The following is a 20,757-nucleotide window of genomic DNA, read 5'->3' as shown; positions in this document are numbered from 1 at the left end:
AGAAAAAATTATTGTCAAAATAAAGGACCTCTTTTACAAAGGCGCTAAGGGGTTCATAATAAAAAAACAAACAAACATCTAAAAAGTGGCCTAAATGGCTACTTGGACGGTCAAAAAGCCTGATCATCCAAGTACCCATAATCAAAGCTGGTTTCAAACGTATCTAAAACCAGCTTAGGCCTTTCCCCTGCCTCTAAATGCACAGAGAGAAAAGAGGCGTTTTTAGAGGAGGGGAAAGGGCGGGCGGTGGGTGGGAAGTGGGCCGACCTAGACCTAGGCGTACAATAGGTATAAGCAAAACATTTGACATGTTGCCTAGTCAGCACTTATACATTTTGACTTAGACCAAGTCAAAACAGGTATAAGTGCCGAAAAGGGGCCGCTGAGCTGATCGTGGCTGCTGCGATCAGCTCAGCGGCCCCAGCAACCTGCCTACCCCCCTACAGCAATGATCGCGGCAGGAGAGATGGCTCATCTTCCCTGCCGCGGTCCACCCTTCCGTCCCAACGATCAGGGCAGGAGGGAGCCCAAGCCCTCCTGGTCCACGGAACCCGATTATGTTTGGGGCAAGAGGGAGCCCAAGCTCTCCTGCCCCACAATCCCCAAACCCCCCGATGACATCGGGGCAAGAGGGAGCCCAAGGGAGCCCTCCTCCCCTTGATACAACCCTCCCAATGACCGCCCCCCAAAACCCAGATTGGCCCCCCCACTGACCCAGGCCCCCCTGCCGACCCCACGACCCCCCCACCTTCACCCCCCTTCCCCGTACCTCAAAAAATGTTGGAAGGACAGACGGGTGCCAAGCCTGCCTATCCGGCAGGCCAGCCAGCACAGAAATGGGCCGGATTGGCCCAGGCAGCTGAAACCCCGCCCACAGGTGGGGTCTGAGGCGCCTTGGCCAACCAGAATCGGCCCGGGAGCCTTAGGCCCCTCCTGTGGGCGAGGCTTTAAGCACATGGCCGGGTTGGGTCCATGTTCCTAAGGCCCCACCCACAGGAGGGGCCTAAGGCTCCCGTGCCTATTCTGGTTGGAGTATCATTTGCTAGCCCCAACATTTGCATGCTCAAATGTTGGGGCTAACAAATGATACTGCATTAAAGGATAAGTAAAAATATTTACATACTGTTGATTATTATTTTATTATTAGTTGAATTTAAAAGAACAGATCAACATATAGAGTTAGCATGTTTTGCTATCATTCAATTTATAATCAGACCCTGATGAGTGAGGGTGATTTTGGTTGTGGAGTTTTTCTATTTACCTCACTTTCCGTCTTCAATTTTTTGCTTTAGTGCCTTTTCTAGTTGGCCCAGGTGCCCCATTCCTGCACTGGCTGGCCTCCCGGATGGGTGGGCTTCACACCCGTCTGTCTGGCACACATTTTTGAGGTACGGGGAAGGGGGTGGAGGTGGGGGTTGTGGGATCAGCAGGGGGTCGCGGGTCGCAGGGGACCGTTCGGGGGTTGGGGGGGGCGGTCATTGGGGGGTTGCCTTGAGGGCAGGAGGGCCTGGGATCCCTCCTGCCCGTATTTTAATGGGGGGTGGGGATTAGAGGGGGTTGCGGCCCAGGAGGGCTTGGCCTCCCTCTTGGCTAGACCATGTGGTGTGGGAGGGGGGGAGATCGCTGGGCCAAGAGGGCTTCGGCTCCTTCCTGGCCGGATCGTGTGGTGGGGGGAGGGGGAAGATCGCTGAGCCAGGAGGGCTTGGGCTCCCTCCTGGCCCCGACGGATTCAGCCCGGGGGGGGGGGGGGTTAGGGATTGCGGGGCAGGAGGGCTTGGGATCCCTCCTGCCTCGATAGTGTCGGGGAGGTCGGGGGTGCCACGGGGAAAGAGGGCTTGGGCTCCCTCTTGCCCCGATGTCATCGGGGGGGGGTGGGGTTGGGGATTGTGGGGCATGAGGGCTTGGGCCCCCTCTTGCCCCGATGTCATCGGGGGGTGTGTGGATTCTGTAACCGCTGTTGTTTTTGACAGACACCGGTTACAGAATCCAGCTTTTAGGCGAAGGACTGGCTCCTCCTTCGCCTAAAAGCCTTTGTTTTGGATGTTTTTGGCTTAGGCTTCTTTTAGGTTGATTATATGGTATAGGTTTAGACGTAGTGTGGTGGTCTGGGTGTTTAAACAGCTGAACGTAGAGGCAGTCCATTATCAAAAAAAACCTCCTTTTGGACATTTTTTTTGATAATGGACATTTTCCCTGCTTCTACTTTCAACGTTTAAGGCCTTAGGCCAAAAGGAGACTTAGATGTTTTTTTTGATTATGCCCTCCATGTGTTTTAGTACAGATTTAGGGCACGCTAAATCAACACATGCGCTAACCACTAACGCGCCCATAGGATAACAGCCACGCATTATCAATTTAAGAAAGATATACAATAAATTTTAAGAGGTAAACCTGCCCTTTAACTTCTGAGCCTTGATCTCATTCCATTAAGGAGCTCATTAACATCCGAAAATGACAAAGTTGCAGACGGATGCTTTTCTCTCCAAACCTTCCAAATTGCTGTTTGTCTGCAATGCATCTAAATCTCAAGGGGGGGTGTTAGAGGCATGTCTTGGGTGGGACTAGACAGACTTATGAGTTGACTGTATTTCTGCAATAATTGCGAAAGCAAAATATTGACCCTTGATGTTCCACAGAATCAAAAGACTAATGAAAACAAAAACACCATGGAGAAGGTGATGTTCAAGATGTAGGCTTTATTGAAAGTTCAGTCAGATAATCCATATGACAAGATACCTAGAACCCAAGTTGTTGGGGACTATGGACCCAACATGGTCTGTGTTTCGACAAAAACTGTCTTCCTCTGGAGTTCCTGCGCAAAGTTTTCGTCCAGGACTGGTTTTAGTTTTTGATCTATGTTTTTTTTTTTTTGCATCAGGGACCCCTAAGGAAGACAGTTTTTGTCAAAACACAGACTGTGTGGGTCCATAGTCCCCAACAACCTGGGTCCTAGATATCTTGTCATGTGGATTATCTGACTGAACTTTCAATAAAGCCTGCATCTTGAACACCGTCTCCACAGTGTTTTTGTTTTTGTTTCTTCAATAATTGAACATTATAGAGTAAGTCCAGGCACAGTTTGGATGTTTGAGGCTTGACCTGTTTTCCTAACAAAAAAGTTCCAAAAAGGTGCTCACACTCACCAGATGACTACTGAAGGGATGAAGGCATGACTCCACCTTTATCCTCTAGTGGTCATTCATCCCTACCTCTCCTAAAAGTTCCTGGAGTATCCTGGCAGGTGGTGTAGTAAAATCAGAACCTTGGTCCAACCCCTGTGGAGTACCACAAGGATCCCCACTATCCCCTACTCTATTCACCCAATATACTGCCTCCCTCGGAACATACCTAGGCCAACTAGGCATATCCTCATACAGTTATGCAGACGACATCAGCATTCTCATACCTTTTGATTAACAAAAATCCACCATAACAGACGCAGTACCCTGAACTCTGGAAACAGTAATGAACTGGATGAAAGATCACAAACTGAAACTCAACCCAGACAAAACAAAATTCATCCCAGTGTTCTCCCTAGGGCCTTTCAGCTGGGCGGTCCGCCCGGGTAATTTAGATGACCGCCCAGCTAAATTCTGCTGCCTCCGCTGCTGCTCAACATTAAAAAAAAAAATAAATAAAATAAGCCGGCTTGATGATTTCACCTTAGCCCGTAGCGAACTTATGCTCCGGGGCTTTAATGTGTGTGTGCCGGCTTCCCTTCTCTTCCCTCCAAAACTGGAAGTTATGTCCAGGGGAGGGGGGTGAAGGAAGAGAAGGGAAGCTGGCACGCACATGTTAGATCCCCGAAGCATAAATCTGCTACGGTCTAAGGCGGGAGACAGGTCAGTGAAGCTTTCCATTTGCTCTTCTTGCTGCCGGGTCCTGCTTACTTTCAGTTTCCGTGAAGGCAGGACCCGGCAGCATTTCCCCCAATCGATTGTGATCTTGGGCCGATCAGCTTTCTTCTCCGACGGCAGAATTGACATCGGGGAGAAGAATGCTAATCGGCCCGAAGTAGGGAGAGCTTGGGGGGGGGGGGGCGGCGGCCAGCGGCTTTGGGGCCTGTTCCCCGATGGCAGTGACTTGGAGGAGGGCAAGGAGAAAGAAAGTAAGAGGGCAGGAAGAGAAACAGAAAAAAAGAAAGGGGGCATGAAGAGAGAAAGAAAGAAAGGGCAGGAAGAGAGGAAGAAAAAGTTGGGGGAGGGGAATGAGGTCAGGAGGAGAGGAAGCATACAGGCTGAAAGAAGGGAAGAAAGATTGGAAGCACAGTCAGAAGAAGAAAGTGCAACCAGAGACTCATGAAATCATCAGACAATAAGGTAGGAAAAATGATTTTATTTTAAATTTACTGATCAAAATGTGTCTGAATTTATATCTGCTGTCTATATTTTACACTATGGTCCCCTTTTACTAAATCGCAATAGCGGTTTTTAGCGCAGGGAGCCTATGAGCGTCAAAAGCAGCGCTGGGCATTCAGCGCAGCTCCCTGCGCTAAAAACTGCTATCGTGGTTTAGTAAAAAGGGAGGGGGTATATTTGTCTATTTTTGTATGGTTGTTAGTGAGGTGACAGTGCATAGAGTCATCTGCTTTGACCTCTTTGAGAAAACCCCGGAATAGGAATGATTATTAACATTTTCTCTGTGTACAGTGTGCTTTGTGGTTTTTAAAAAAAATTATATTACTGGTAGATCATTTTGACTTGGTCATTTTAAAAGTAGCTCGCAAGCCCAAAACATAGCCAATGGTAGACTTCAGAGGGTGGTGGTTAACGGTACCCTCTCTAAAACGTCAGAAGTGACAAGTGGAGTACCGCAGGGCTCAGTCTTGGGCCCGCTCCTTTTCAACTTATTCATAGGGGACCTGACTCAGGGGCTTCAAGGTAAAATAACACTATTCGCCGACAACGCCAAACTATGTAACATAGTGAGCGGCTCCGATTTACACGATAGTATGACGCAGGACCTGTTTTTGTTGGAATGCTGGTCATCTACCTGGCAGCTGGGCTTCAACGCCAAGAAATGCAAGGTATCCATTCAAGTTTCATCACGGTGCTCTGGTTTTGGCTCCAGTATTTGTCACTTCCGTTCACCAGGTCTGGCTATCCGTTACCATCTCATATTTTAAAGACTCACTCGTTATAATTAGTGGTGATCCACATGTCGCTTCGTAATGGACATGTCCGATTTTAGCATTTGGATCTTAGTACTATGGATTTGGTCTTTTCTGGTTTCCTTTCTATAGTATGCTTTTCGTCTGGAGTCTTTTGAGTTTAGAATTACATTTTATGACGTATTTTTGTGGTTATAATTGTATGACATGTCTAAAATCGGTCAAGTTATCCATTCTTTTATTATTTTTTGTCCCCTCATACAGTGGCAGACCGCCCCGGGTGCCAGCCCTAGGGGGGTACACAACCGGCTTGATCCAGAACCTTCCAAGCTGCTCTAAATGGCACCTGCACCTCAGCACGGCTGCCGTACTTATTCTGAAGCAGAGTCGGCAGCCGCACTGAAGTGCAGGTAGGTCCCACGATGACTGCATTTGCTGCCTCTGCCTCCAGAAGACGTAAGTGATGTCGGAAGGGGAGGACCGGCAGCTGCAGTCATTGCGGAACCTTGCTGCAATTCCCTGTGTCTGCCGGCCCACCCCCTCCAATGTCACTTACATCTTACAGAGGCAGAGGCAACAGAAGCAGTTATCATGGTACCTTGCTGGTTTGGAGGGAGAGAGGAGTATAGAAGGGTGGTGGAGGGAGAAAAAGGAGGTCAGGGTGGTATGGAAGGGTGGTGGAGGGAGAGAAAGGGGGCAGATGCTGATGGAATTGGTGTGCACGGAAAGGAGAGAGAGACATAAGGGTGAAGGATACTGGATGGAATTGGGTTGGAGGGAAGAAAGGGGGTAGATGCTGATGGAAGTGGGGGGAAGGGAGAGGAGATTGAAATGCCAGACCATGGGGATGTGGGAGAGGGAAGGGAAGAAGAGGAGAGAGATGCCAGACCATTGAAGGAGGGAAGGGAAGAAGATGGATGCCAGAATAATAGGGGTGAAGGGAGAGATGGAAGGGGAATACAAGGAGAGAAGATGCCATATAGAAGGGGCAGAGAGAGGGTAGACAGTGGATGAAAGGAAGAGAGTATCAAGACTATGAGGAAAGCAGAAACCAGAGAAGACAATGTAGAAAAAAAATTATATTTATTTATTTTTTTGCTTTAGGGAAGATGCATCGCTGTTTCTGTGGTTTTGCATTGTATGCAGAGTCCAGCTTCTTGGTAGTTCAATTTAACCTTTGTCTACATTTTTCTATTTTATCCCCTCCTTTTACAAAACTGTAGAGCTTTTTTTTTAGCACTGGCCATGATGGTAATTTCTCAGAATTCTATGAGAGTCTGAACTGTTACCACCATGGCTAAAAACCACATTACAGATTTGTAAAAGGGAGAGGGGTTAGTTTGTGATTACATATTCGATACTAGGCGAAGGTGTTTTCGAAAGACATGGTTTTCAGTTAGGATTGACTGTGCAGGATTGATCTGTACTAGTCTGGCTTGTTTAGTTTTACAATGGGTGTATTGATATACTGCTCACTGCAATATGCAAGATGCTGCCTTTTCCTAGGTACACTCTTGTGTGATGTGTGGATTGTCACTAAAAATCATGTTTTTCATACAGATGGGGGGGGGGTGTCAAAAAATGATGGGCCTCGGGTGTCGCATATGCTAGGTACGCCACTGACTTCATAGTTTATATCTAATCCACAAGCCTGCTTTTAGGAACTACAGGGTATGTATCTCTTTGACTCATGACAATTTCACTTCTCATGTTATCTTATCCATTCTTTTTATTATACAACTGCCCAGATAAGCATCAGTCTTTGACGTGATTGGACCTTGAAAACTAACGGCAACATTGTTCTCCCCAGAAATTTTTTCCAGCCATGAAAAACATTTGCTGCATTTAGTGTGCCACAAAAAACATTTGCTCCGTTTAGTGTGCCGGAGTTAAAAAAGTTTGTGAGACGCTGCTCTATACCATTTGAAAGAGGGCAAATATCTAATTATTCACTTCTAGAATTGGATACTTCTTAAATTTAATAAAAAATTATGGAACAAGTGTCAAACCTTAAGTCATATTGAGCATTGGAAAATAACTAATAATAATTAACTAATACAAATAGTACACATTTAGGGCTCCTTTTACTAAGCTGCGATAGCGGTTTTACTGCGCGCTTAGCTCACGCAGAATTGCCGCACATGCTAGACACTAACACCAACATTGAGCTGGTGTTAGTTCTAGCCGTGTAGCGTGGCAATTCTGCACGTGCTAAAAACGCTATTGCAGCTTAGTAAAAGGAGTCCTTAATTTTCCCCACTACCAAATTTCCCTGTCCCGCCCCACCCGGCTACTTTTTCATGCCACCCGGCTGGAAAAAATTTCTGGGGAGAACACTGCATCCTCCTCGAAAATAAAAAACCCCAACTATAACCAACATAAAAATCAACTCGACCAAATACCCCATCCAAAACACCCTAACACTACTAGGCATGACAATAGACAAATGCTGTACCATGCAACTACAAATAAATAAAACAATACAGAAATCCTTCGCCGTAATGAGAAACATAAGACAAGTCCATAAATTCTTCAAAAGACCACAATTCCAGCTCAGAGTACAATCCCTTATCCTGGATATACTTGACTATTGCAACATCCTCTACCTCCCCTACCTTGCAACAAGGACCAAACAACTACAAACAATTCAAAATACTGCCCTAAGACTCGTCTACTCCTTAAGGAAACACGACCACATTACTGAAGCATTCATCAACTCACATTGGCTCCCAATCCAAGAAAGGATACTATTCAAATTCTACTGCATACTATTTAAAATAGGGAAAGCACAACTTACCTGAACAACAGACTCATCCTTAACCAGACATAGAAAAACTCACAACCCATTCATACTACCGCCAATCAAAGAAATGAAAAGGAAAAAAATCTACGATGGTCTCCTGGCCACGCAAGCAGCGAAATTGGAAGCCAGATCTCCAAGCTACTAATAACAACCTCAGACTACAAGTTTTTCAGAAAAAAAATAAAAACCATACTCTTCAAGAAATCCCTGAATAAGTCTTAACATCACAAACTCCTCCTTCTTCCTCTCTTCCTCCCGACCCCCTGAAATTACCTGACCTATTCACCTTCTCTAGCCATGTCTACTGATCTCCTTCTGTAACAGACCAACCATAATTCTTTTGTAATCCGCCTTGAACCGCAAGGTAATGGCGGAATAGAAGTCTCTAATGTAATGTAATATAATGTATAGAGATGCAAATGAGGACAAGACCATCTGAGAAATGGCCATTGTTGAAACAAAAGATGGATGCTTTGTTGTTTTGAAAATGGTCATGTTCACTGCTTGGTTTTGTGTATGCTCCATAAAATATCTAAACTCAGATTTAGATATCATATTGAAAATGTCTTTCCATATAACACTGTAAGTGAGAAAGATAAAAAAAATAAAATCTTTTCTTCTGATGTTGCAAAACACATCTACAGAGGAAACAAAGAAAAAAAAGTTGTTCCAAGGCTAAAACTTTGGGTTTCAAAGTAAGTAACATGTTTCTCCTTTGCTGAGTAACAAATACATTGTCTGAAAAGATTTATATTATATGCCCACAAAACAGCTCCTGCTTAGCCTTAACATATGTAATTTCAGGATCTTCAATTTATCCAGATCAGAAAGGAAGGTTAGTAGCAATGTTGCATGTGAAGAAATGATAATCTAGGAGTCCTCCAGAAAAGCTGTCAACTGACCATCTTTCTTAGAAGGATTCCCACATCCCTGTATTCTGAGAGTCATTAGAAACCTTAGGGAGATATTAACACCTAGAAACTGGAAAATTTCAGCATATTCTAAAAATCTGTGTTTCTAAATTTATAAGGTTTTTATTTGTCTATTCAGGCATATATTGAGGATTGACAGAGATGTGTTTTTATGATGTGCCACCTGCTGCACCATTTATATAATACACATCTCAAGAGTTAGCCAATCTATTGTATTGTATATAAAAACACCCACCCTCAGGTTATGTGGCAATATTGAGTTACAGAAGTTGCAGGACAAAATAAAAAAGGATTGTCCTGTCTTGTGGGGGAAATCATTAAATAAAGGGGCTGTGGAATTCAAGAGGCTGGTAAAAGGTCCCAGTGTGGGCTTTTGTTTTAGAATTTCATTGGAAGCAACATCTTTGGTCAGAGAATGGTAAAGTTTCTGGAATCCTGTGGATTACAGGACTGAAGGCAACATGGATTTACTAGAGGCAGGTCTTGTTCAAGAAATCTGATCAATTTCTTTGACTGGGTGACCAGAGAATTGGATAGAGGGAGTGCGCTAGATGTAGTGTATTTAAATTTAACCACACAGATGTCTACTGAGTTCCCTTGGGATGGGTCCCAGAGTGACGGGCTGGGTTAAGGACTGGTTGAGTGGAAGGCGATAGAAGGTATTGATCAAGGAGATCGCTCTGAGGAAAGGGATGTTTCCAGTGGTGTGCATCAAGGTTCTGTTCTTGGGCCTGTTCTTTATAACATTTTTATAAATGATATTGCTGAAGGACTGTCAGGTAAGATTTGCCTCTTTGGGGATGACATCAAAATCTGTAATAGAGTACTGTAGACACCCAGAAAGGTGTGAATAACATGAAGAAAGACTCGGCGAAGCTTGAAGAATGGGATGAAATTTTATAGCTAAAATTTAATGCTAAGAAATGCAAGGTCATGCATTTGGGCTGCAAAATCCTGAAGTAATGGTACAGTTTAGGAGGTAAAGAAGTTATGTGCATGACAAAAGAGCAGGACTTGGGTGTGATTGTATATAATGATCTCAATGTGACCAAACAAGTTGAAAAGGTGACACGAAAGCTAGAAGGATGCAAGGGTGTATAGGGAGAGGTATGGGCAGTAGGATAAAGGAGGTATTGAGGCCCCCTTTTAAGACTCTGGTGAGGTAATTCTGGAGGCTGCACCTTCAAAAAGATATAAAAAAGATGGAGTCAGTCCAGAGGAAAGCTACTAAAATGGTGTGTGGCCTTTGTCATAAGGTGTATGGGGACAGACTTAAAGATCTCAATCTGTATACTTTGGAGGAAATATAGGAGAGGGGAGATATGATTGAGACATTTAAATACCTACATGATGTAAATTTGCATGAGTCTAGTCTTTTTCATTTGCAAGGAAGCTGTGGAATGAGAGGGCATAGGCTCAAGTTAAGAGGTGATAGGCTCAAGAGTAATCTAAGGAAATATTTTACTATAGAAAATGTAGTAGATGTGTGGAACAGTCTCCTAGAAGAGGTGGTGGAGACAAGAGAATGTGTCTGAACTTAAGAAATCCTAGGATAGGCATGTGGTATCTCTTAGAGAGATGAAGAGATCATGGTTGCTGTGGATGTGCAGACTGGATGGGCCATTAGGCCTTATCTACCATCATGTTTCTATGTTTCAATTTTTCACATGGGAAGGGGGAAGTTTCCTCTTACTCTGGTCTCTCTCCCTGAAATCTCTGCTACCATATATCATTTGGCTTAAACCTCTTAAGCTTTTTCTATTTTGCTCTTTACAGTAGAATTATGCACTTAATATTTGATATGTGGATGAAATGTGATCTTTTCATAACTAAGGTGTTGATGAATTCAACCTGTTATTTTCAGCAGATCAGTTACACCTCAGGAAATCTTGTCATGAGTGACAGAGTTAAATGTCCTTGTTTCTATCGTACTGTTCCCAGTGAGCTGCATCTCTGTGCTGGGATAATCAAATTACTGAAGCATTTTGGCTGGACCTGGGTCGGTATCATTACATGCAATGATGAAAACAGTCTGAGGGCTGTGCAGATCCTGAGAGAAGGGATTGAGAAGAATGGAGATTGTATTGAATTCATACAAACATTCAAAGTTTCTTTTGTGTATCAAAATATGAGTGAAATTTACCATACCATCCAAACATCTTCAACTAAAGTGATTATTTTGTATTGTAATAGACACTACACAGAGTTTCTAAAACAAACAGTTATTTGGGAAGTATCTGGAAAGGTCTGGATCTTCGCAGCTGAACCATTCTTTCACTTTCCCTCATACCATATTGATAGGAGAAATGCCTTTGCTTTCTCTGTGGCAAAAAAGAATATTCCAAGTTTTCACAAATTTGTCCGTGAAGTGAATCCTGTTGTGTTCCCAAATGATTCTTTCTTAGAGATGTGGTGGAAGGACCTGTGTAATGACCAATGCCCCGAGAGCATCCAAAGAACCTGCAGTAATAATGAAACATCTGACTACCTCATACACTGTGACGTCATAAACTCTGGGGACAGTTATAATGTATACAATGCTGTGTATGCCCTGGCACACGCACTTCATGACATGGTCACTTCTACATCAGATAACACCAAGTGGGGTGGAGAAAGTGAGAGATTTATAGATTTTTTCCCATGGAAGGTAATATCCTATGTAAAAAGAATGTTATTTTCAGAAAGGAGTAATGATATATTATTGTGCTTTGACATTTAAAGCAGATTAAGCTCCTACCATTAAAAAATGCCATATAAATAATAAATCTTTTATAATTTCTATATTTTAAGCTTTGTGTTCTTTATATCAGTAGCCTAAGTTTCCAGTTTGCTTTATATCAAGAGCCTCATTAATGATAAATGATATTGCTTAAGGGCTGTCGGGTTAGCTTGAAGAATGGTCTGAAATTTGGCAGCTAAAATTTAATGCTAAGAAATGCAAGGCCATGCACAGAGCCGGATTAAGTCCCTTAGATGCACTAAGCACTAACTAATTTTGATGCTCCCTTACACTTGTAATTCAAAATAGTGAAACAATAATAAACCATAAAATAAAATTTTAATTATCGAAAATTCAAAATGAAAAAAAATTTAAAAAAAAAAAAAATTTAGCATTTTCAAATTACAAATTGATTCCGGAACTTGGAGGCTTGGTGGATGGCTGGCTAGAAGTTGAACTCCCTCCTCTGAGCATTAATTATTGGACTTAAAGTAACAATTTTTCTTCTATTTGAAAATAATATCCTCTAAGACAGCAGTCTCAAACAAGCGGCCCACAGGCCGCATGTGGCTCTCCAGGTTTTATTTGTGGCCCGCGGTCTGGACACGATCAACAGCATTTCTCTTCCCCTTTCCCTTCCTTTTGCAGCAGCAGCATGTCAGGCCGGCTCATTCCGTTCAAAGCCGCGGGTTGGCGGCTCTTCGTGCTATCCACTCCTACATTGGAAGCCTCTCTGACATCACAACATCAGAGAGGCTTCAGACGCAGGCGCAGATCGCGCAAGGAGCTGCCACTCGCGGCTTTGAATGGAATGAGCCAGCCAGACACTTTACTGCTCCACAAGGAAGAGAAAAGAAGGGGAGGGGAAAGAGAAATGCTTCTGCTACATAGGGAAAGGGGGACATTAGGGAAATGCTGCTACTGCTGTACAGGGAAAGGGAGAGGAAGGGAAAGGGGAAGAGAAATGCCTCTTCTGCATAGGAAAGGGGGAAGGGAAATGCTGCTTCTGTTGCTGCTGCACCTAATTGGGGAAAGAGAGGTAAGGAAGGAGAAGGGAGAGGAGAGGAACAAGAGAAGAAGCTAAATTCATGGGAGGGAGGGAAGGAAAGGAGATATCAGACCAAGGAGGGGGAGGGAGAGATGCCAGGGCATGGGGGAAGGGAAGGAGACAGATGCCAGACCAGGGGAAAGGAAGAAAGGAGGGAGGGAGAGAACATAGTAACATAGTAACATAGTAGATGATGGCAGATAAAGACCCGAATGGTCCATCCAGTCTGCCCAACCTGATTCAATTTAAATTTTTTTATTTTTTCTTCTTACCTATTTCTGGGCAAGAATCCAAAGCTTTACCCTGTACTGTGCTTGGGTTCCAACTGCCGAAATCTCTGTTAAGACTTACTCCAGCCCATCTACACCCTCCCAGCCATTGAAGCCCTCCCCAGCCCATCCTCCACAAAACGGCAATATACAGACACAAACCGTGCAAGTCTGCCCAGTACTAGCCTTAGTTCAATATTTAATCTTATTTTCTGATTCTAGACCCTCCTTTGTGTTCATCCCACGCTTCTTTGAACTCAGTCACAGTTTTACTCTCCACCACCTCTCTCAGGAGCGCATTCCAGGCATCCACCACCCTCTCCGTAAAGTAGAATTTCCTAACATTGCTCTTGAATCTACCACCCCTCAACCTCAAATTATGTCGTCTGGTTTTACCATTTTCCTTTCTCTGGAAAAGATTTTGTTCTACGTTAATACCCTTCAAGTATTTGAATGTCTGAATCATATCTCCCCTGTCTCTCCTTTCCTCTAGGGTATACATATTCAGGGCTTCCAGTCTCTCCTCATACGTCTTCTGGCGCAAGCCTCCTATCATTTTCGTCGCCCTCCTCTGGACCGCCTCAAGTCTTAATACGTCCTTCGCCAGATACGGTCTCCAAAATTGAACACAATACTCCAAGTGGGTCCTTACCAATGACCTGTACAGGGGCATCAACACCTTCTTCCTTCTACTGACTACGCCTCTCTTTATACAGCCCAGCATCCTTCTGGCAGCAGCCACTGCCTTGTCACACTGTTTTTTCACCTTTAGATCTTCGGACACTATCACCCCAAGGTCCCTCTCCCCGTCCGTGCATATCAGCTTCTCTCCTCCCAGCATATACAGTTCCTTCCTATTATTATTTCCCAAATGCATTACTCTGCATTTCTTTGCATTGAATTTTAGTTGCCAGGCATTAGACCATTCCTCTAACTTTTGCAGATCCTTTTTCATCTTTTCCACTCCCTCTTCGGTGTCTACTCTGTTACAAATCTTGGTATCATCTGCAAAAAGGCACACTTTTCCTTCTATTCCTTCAGCAATGTCACTCACAAACATATTGAACAGGATTGGCCCCAGCACTGATCCCTGAGGGACTCCACTACTCACCTTTCCTTCCTTTGAACGACTTCCATTAACCACCACCCTCTGGCGTCTGTCCGACAGCCAGTTTCTGACCCAGTTCACCACTTTGGGTCCTAACTTCAGCCCTTCAAGTTTGTTCAACAGCCTCCTATGAGGAACTGTATCAAAGGCTTTGCTGAAATCCAAGTAAATTACATCTAGCATATGTCCTCGATCCAGCTCTCTGGTCACCCAATCAAAAAATTCAATCAGGTTCGTTTGGCACGATTTACCTTTTGTAAAGACATGTTGCCTCGGATCCTGTAAACCATTAGATTCAAGGAAGTACACTATCCTTTCTTTCAGCAAAACTTCCATTATTTTTCCAACAACTGAAGTGAGGCTCACCGGCCTGTACTTTCCTGCTTCATCCCTGTGACCACTTTTATGAATAGGGACCACATCCGCTCTCCTCCAATCCCCAGGAATCACTCCCGTCTCCAGAGATTTGTTGAACAAGTCTTTAATAGGACTCGCCAGAACCTCTCTGAGCTCCCTTAGTTTCCTGGGATGGATCCCGTCTGGTCCCATCGCTTTGTCCACCTTCAGTTTTTCAAGTTGCTCATAAACACTCTCCTCCGTGAACGGCGCAGAATCTACTCCATTTTCTCGTGTAACTTTGCCAGACAATCTCGGCCCCTCTCCAGGATTTTCTTCTGTGAACACAGAACAGAAGTGTTTGTTTAGCACATTCGCTTTCTCCTCATCACTTTCCACATATTGGTTCCCAGCATCTTTTAGCCTAGCAATTCCATTTTTCATCTTCCTCCTTTCACTAATATATCTGAAAAAAATTTTGTCTCCCTTTTTTACATTTTTAGCCATTTGTTCTGCCTGTGCTTTCGCCAGACGTATCTCTCTCTTGGCTTCTTTCAGTTTCACCCTGTAGTCCTTTCTGCTCTCCTCTTCTTGTTTTTTTTTTATATTTCACGAAAGCCAACTCTTTCGCCTTTATTTTCTCAGCCACTAGGTTGGAGAACCATATCGGCTTCCTTTTTCTCTTGTTTTTATTGATTTTCTTCACATAAAGGTCCATAGCCATTTTTATCGCTCCTTTCAGCTTAGACCACTGTCTTTCCACTTCTCTTATGTCCTCCCATCCTAACAGCTCTTTCTTCAGGTACTCTCCCATAGCATTAAAGTCCGTACGTTTGAAATCTAGGACTTTAAGTATCGTGCGGCCGCTCTCCACTTTAGCCGTTATATCAAACCAAACCGTTTGTTGATTGCTACTTCCCAGGTGAGCACTCACTCGAACATTAGAGATACTCTCTCCATTTCTGAGGACCAGATCCAATATCGCTTTTTCCCTTGTGGGTTCCGTCACCATTTGTCTGAGCAGAGCCTCTTGAAAGGCATCCACAATCTCCCTACTTCTTTCCAATTCTGCAGACGGAACATTCCAGTCTGCATCCAGCAGGTTGAAATCTCCCAACAGCAGAACCTCCTCTTTCCTTCCAAACTTTTGGATATCCACAATCAGATCCTTATCAATTTGCTGCGATTGAGTCGGAGGTCTGTAGACTATACCCACATAGATAGAAGTTCCATCTTCTCTTTTCAGAGCAATCCATATCGCTTCTTCCTCTCCCCAGGTCCCTTGCATTTCGGTCGCTTGGATATTGATCTTTACATACAGAGCTACTCCTCCACCTTTTTGACCATCTCTGTCTTTCCTAAAAAGATTATATCCCGGTATGTTTGCATCCCATCCATGTGATTCACTGAACCATGTCTCTGTGATAGCGACAATATCTAGATCTGCATCAACATCAGGGCTTGCAGATCATGAACTTTGTTGCTTAGACTGTGAGCATTTGTGGTCATCGCTTTCCAGCTATTTTTCAGCGATAATCTCTTTTTTCGTATGGATTTTTGTTTCGTTTCCCTTTCATTGCAATACTAAGAAATGAGTTGCTGATATTTCTTATGTTGCAGTCTTTACTACTATCACATCTTTTCTTTTGCCGGGGTGGTCTCTATAATTGTCCTTCATACATACACCACCCCCACCTTCTAGTTTAAATGCCTAGAAAAATATTGTCTAAATTTCTCTGCAAGGTTTCTTTTTCCTGCTGTAGTAATATGTAGCCCATCAGTGCAATATAGCTTCTTGTCCTTCCATGTGTTTCCCCATCCTCCTATGTACCTGAAGCCTTCTTGATGACACCAGGCTTTGAGCCATCTATTAAAGTCCTCTGTGTTTTTCACTCTTTGCTCTCCCTTTCCATATGCAGGCAGTATTTCAGAAAAAGCGAAAGTGTTTAAAAAAGGTTTCACGCCCTCACCAAGCTCCCGAAAAGCTTTCTGTGCTGCAAGTGTGGAGTTGTTGGCCAGGTCATTTGTTCCCAGATGGATGACAACATCAGTGTTAAAATCCTTAGTTTCTTCCTTAATTATAGTCTGTATTTGCCTGGAACTCCTGGTAGCTGAGGATCCTGGAAGACATTTCACTATTTTGGTCTCCTCGCCCTGTGTTCTAAGGTTAATGTCTCTGATGATGGAATCCCCCAACAGTAATAGTTTTCTGTTTTTGGCTTTTTTATCTGTACTTAGGGTGCACTTGTTCTCTTGAGTTACCTTCATTGGTTCCAGTCCCACCTCCCTTCTGTTTTCCTGAGTATCGCAGTGCAGTAGTGGAGCGAAGGAATTCTGTAGAGGTAATATTAGTGAAGGTGGATGTTTCTGTGTTACATGTTGCAGTCTTCCTGAGCCTACTGTGACCCATTTATTCCTGGGCTGTTTTATTCTTTGAGGTAGAGGTGGTAAGTTGGTATGATTTTGTGGAGTGATGAAAGCTGCTTTAATTGTATTCAATTCCTGTTTAAGTTTGCAGAGCTCCTCCTTAATACTAGCAAGTTGAAGACAGATGGGGCAAGCCTTAAGCCTCCAAATAGTATGTCTTGGAATTAAAGCGCCACAGTGATTGCATAGAATAAAGGTCATCTTGATTGGTTGTGAAGTGACTTGATTTGAGTAGTCCTGATTATTTTAGTCTCTATATATGGTTGGACTATAAGTCTTACCCTTATTCCTATGAAGAGGAAGAGGAAATAAGATTTAACAGAGGAAAGAGAAGGGTTTATTTTTTTGTGCTTTTTTGTTGTTGTTTTTTTAAGTAAGAAACAGAGAGGAGAAGAGAAATTAAGCAGATATAATGCTGAAAACCAGTGAAAAGAGCAGAATATGAAATGTTGAGCAACTTATCTTATTGAAGTTCACAGGGCAGCCTTGTTCACAGCAATGTCTCAAAGATAATGCAATTAACCTTAGAAGTAAAACAGAGCCCCTCCTACTCCACCTAATCAGACACAATAGCTAAAAACTAGTAAGTCAGAAATATAGGCTCTATACCACCTAAAACACAGTATTTTAAACAGAAATGCAGGTTCTATAACAAATCAGGGCTACCCTAAAACACAGGATTTTTAACAGGATTTTCCCTACTTTAGTCACCCTGAGCCACAGGCACCAGGATTTAATTAGAGTTAACAAAGTCTTACCCTTATTCCTATGAAGAGGAAGAGGAAATAAGATTTAACAGAGGAAAGAGAAGGGTTTATTTTTTTGTGCTTTTTTGTTTTTTTAAGTAAGAAAGAAACAGGGAGGAGAAGAGAAATTAAGCAGATATAATGATGAAAACCAGTGAAAAGAACAGAATATGAAATGTTGAGCAACTTATCTTTTTGAAGTTCACAGGACAGCCTTGTTCACAGCAAAGGAAGGAAAGAGATGCCAGACCATGGAAATAGGACGGAAGAGAGAGATAGGAAGGGAAGGTAAGACATGGAAACTTAGATTTTGAAAAGAAAGCAGAAAAATTGAACATTAAGTTAATGCCAAAGATGGATGCAACGTTAAAGAAAAGTACAGGGACTCATATATGAAAGCCCTAGTCAGTAAGAGTATTTATGATAAAAGATGATAGACTGACTACATTGGTGATAAATGCCAGCGGGGAGAGAGCTGATGACAGCTTAGAAAAACGCTCAGAAAAAATGAAACTCTGAGGGGGGTGAATAGAGACCCCTAGAGCCCTTACAACCACAATCCTTAAAAGCTTGCACAGATAAGTGTATAGTATCATTCAATGAGCAAGAGATTTTGTGCATGATACTTTTGAACAATTTTTTGTCAACCAAAAGCTATTGAAACAATTGAGTTTTACCAGCGGTCAGAGAGTGATGCTCCAAATAGCAAATGCAATGATTGGATTGTAAACTCTTGCCCAAGGGGAGGTATTCACCCCCCTCAGAGTTTCATTTTTTCTGAGCGTTTTTCTAAGCTGTCATCAGCTCTCTCCCCGCTGGCATTTATCACCAATGTAGTCAGTCTATCATCTTTTATCAAAGATGGATGCAAGGCAGAAAGTGAAGACGGAGAGAAAAACAGTCAAAGGACAAGAAGGTCCTGGAAACATAGTTGAAAGCACAGAAAAATAAAGTCACCAGACAACAAAGGTAGGGAAAATGATTTTATTTTCAATATAGTGATTGAAATGTGCCATTTTTGAGAAAGAAAAGATATTAAACTTTAAATGTGAGTGCTGCAGAAAAAATAGAGTACTTGGAGGGCCGCAGTAAAAATAGTTAATGTCTTATTAAAGAAATGACAATTTTGCTTGAGGTAAAACTCTTTATAGTTTATATAGCTTTCCTTTTAACTGTTAAAGGAAAGTTTTATAAACTATAAAGAGTTTTACCTCGTGCAAAATTGTCATTTCTTTAATAAGACGTTAACTATTTTTTCTGCGGTACTCCAAGTACCTACAAATCCAAAATGTGGTCCCGCAAAGGGTTTGAGTTTGAGACCACTGCTCTAAGATGACATCAAACAAGCAGAAGATGCAAGAGACTCCAGCAAAATCCACAGGAAAGGTTAAAAGATTAAAGGAAGATCCACAGAATCCTAATGTGAGTCCTCTGCCAATGGATACACTTGATGTACTAGAGGTAATGAAGGAGCTGAAAAACATCAATTTATCCTTAATAGAGATGAGGAAGGAAATGAACCTCATGAACAGCAAGCTGGATATAGTTAATAACAGGATGGACAAGATGGAAAACAGAATAGAAAAGATAGAACAGATACAAAAGGACAACAAAGAAGATCATAACATATTTAAAAAAATGAATAAAGAAGATGGCTGCTTCAAGCTAGACGTGCTGAACTGTTCGCGTCGGGTTTGTCCCTAATTCAAGAATTTTATTTGTATCGAGCCCTGAACGGGCTTTGCGGATACTTACAAGCATGCCTAAGAGAAGAGGCCGGAACGCTGCTGCTGCCTAATGGCGCCCCGAAGTTCCCCCTCTTGGCAACATAGAACAACTCCTGAGGTGAATACAGGAGGTCTCTCGGGCGTCGGATGGAGGCCTGTTGAGGACACAGGGAGGCAAACCCATTGCTGTTCCTCTAAGGCACGATGTCACGCTGAGCCCCGATGCAAGGGCGCCGCCCCCACAACCTCAGGTCACCAGCTCTCTCAGGGGTGGGGAAACCCCAGAGCCCTTGGTGTTTTCTCCCTCAAAGGTAAGATTGGAACCGGGAGAAGGCTTGGAGGTAGGGGCTCACAGTCAAGGAACCCTAACAAATATGCCTGGGGACGATTTAACTTTACAAGGGGCGATATCCAGGAGGCAGGCCCTGAAGAATACCCACAGAATGGTGAGCACTCTACTATCTTACAAACTTCAATTTCTTTGGTAAAACCTGCAGTGGTAACCTTAGATTCTTTATGGAATCTAATTGCTGGTTTTGTAAAGTCTACTACCCCTAAATTTCAATACTTGGAAGGAAAAATCACAAAACAAACAAAAGAACTGAATGATTTAAGAAAAGAACTGACTGACTCAAATGCATCTATACAGAAAATTGAAAAGGAAATCTTCACATCTAAACAACTTCAAGAGACTCTGATTAAGGATAATACCAACTTGAGAAAGAAAGTTGAAATGCTTGAGAACAATTCTCGTAGTGATAATTTAAGGTTAATTAATTTTCCTAAACTTGAGATGTTAAATCCTAGAGAAATGCTTAAGAGATATTTAGTGGAAATTTTAGAAGTATCAGAGGAAATGTTATCACCATTTTCACATATCTATTATTTGCCGATGAAAGTTTCTGTAGACCAGCAAAAAGAATCGGTTCAATAAACTCTAAATGTTTCAGAATTATTAGAGACATCTGATAAGGACTTAGCATTACCAGCAACTTTGATTATAACTGTGGCGCTTCCGTTAGATAAAACATGGTTATTAAGACTTTACTTTAAAAATAGACAAAAAGTTTTTCTTGGTTGTAAAGTACAGATGTTTCCTGATCTTACAAGGGACACACAGAAGCGTCGCCATGAATTTCTTCTTTTGAAACCTGGGGTTACATCTTTGGGGGCTACATTTTATTTGAGACATCCATGTAAATGTATAGTGTGTTACCGCTCTGTCAAATATGTATTCTTTGAACCATCTCAATTGACAACTTTTGTAGCAATGTCTCGTCTGGATGGAGGAATATCTTGACCCTATATAAATATGAGATCTCATTTTCAGTGCTATAGCTTTTAACATCTTGCTATAAATTTTTATTTTTTCTTGTTTTCTTTAATTTTTCGCTAGTTCTAAAACTTGGATCTAGAATGAGGACTTGAGCATAAATAGTTAAATAATGTTTTCCTTATTAGATGTAAAATTTATTTTATGATTTTATGTTATTATAACTAATGCTTTCTGTACAAGTGTTAAGCTTGAATTT

General features: G+C 42.6%; 1 protein-coding gene across 1 annotated transcript in view; it reads left to right on the top strand.

Moving 5' to 3' along the window:
- LOC117346293 (vomeronasal type-2 receptor 26-like) overlaps nt 1–20,757 on the top strand; it is a 73,512-nt gene that overhangs the window by 8,915 nt on the left and 43,840 nt on the right. The window lies entirely within an intron of this gene.

This window comes from Geotrypetes seraphini, chromosome 12, assembly GCF_902459505.1.
Source record: "Geotrypetes seraphini chromosome 12, aGeoSer1.1, whole genome shotgun sequence".
Lineage (NCBI taxonomy): Eukaryota > Metazoa > Chordata > Amphibia > Gymnophiona > Dermophiidae > Geotrypetes > Geotrypetes seraphini.
This window is presented reverse-complemented; position numbering and strand designations above follow the sequence as displayed.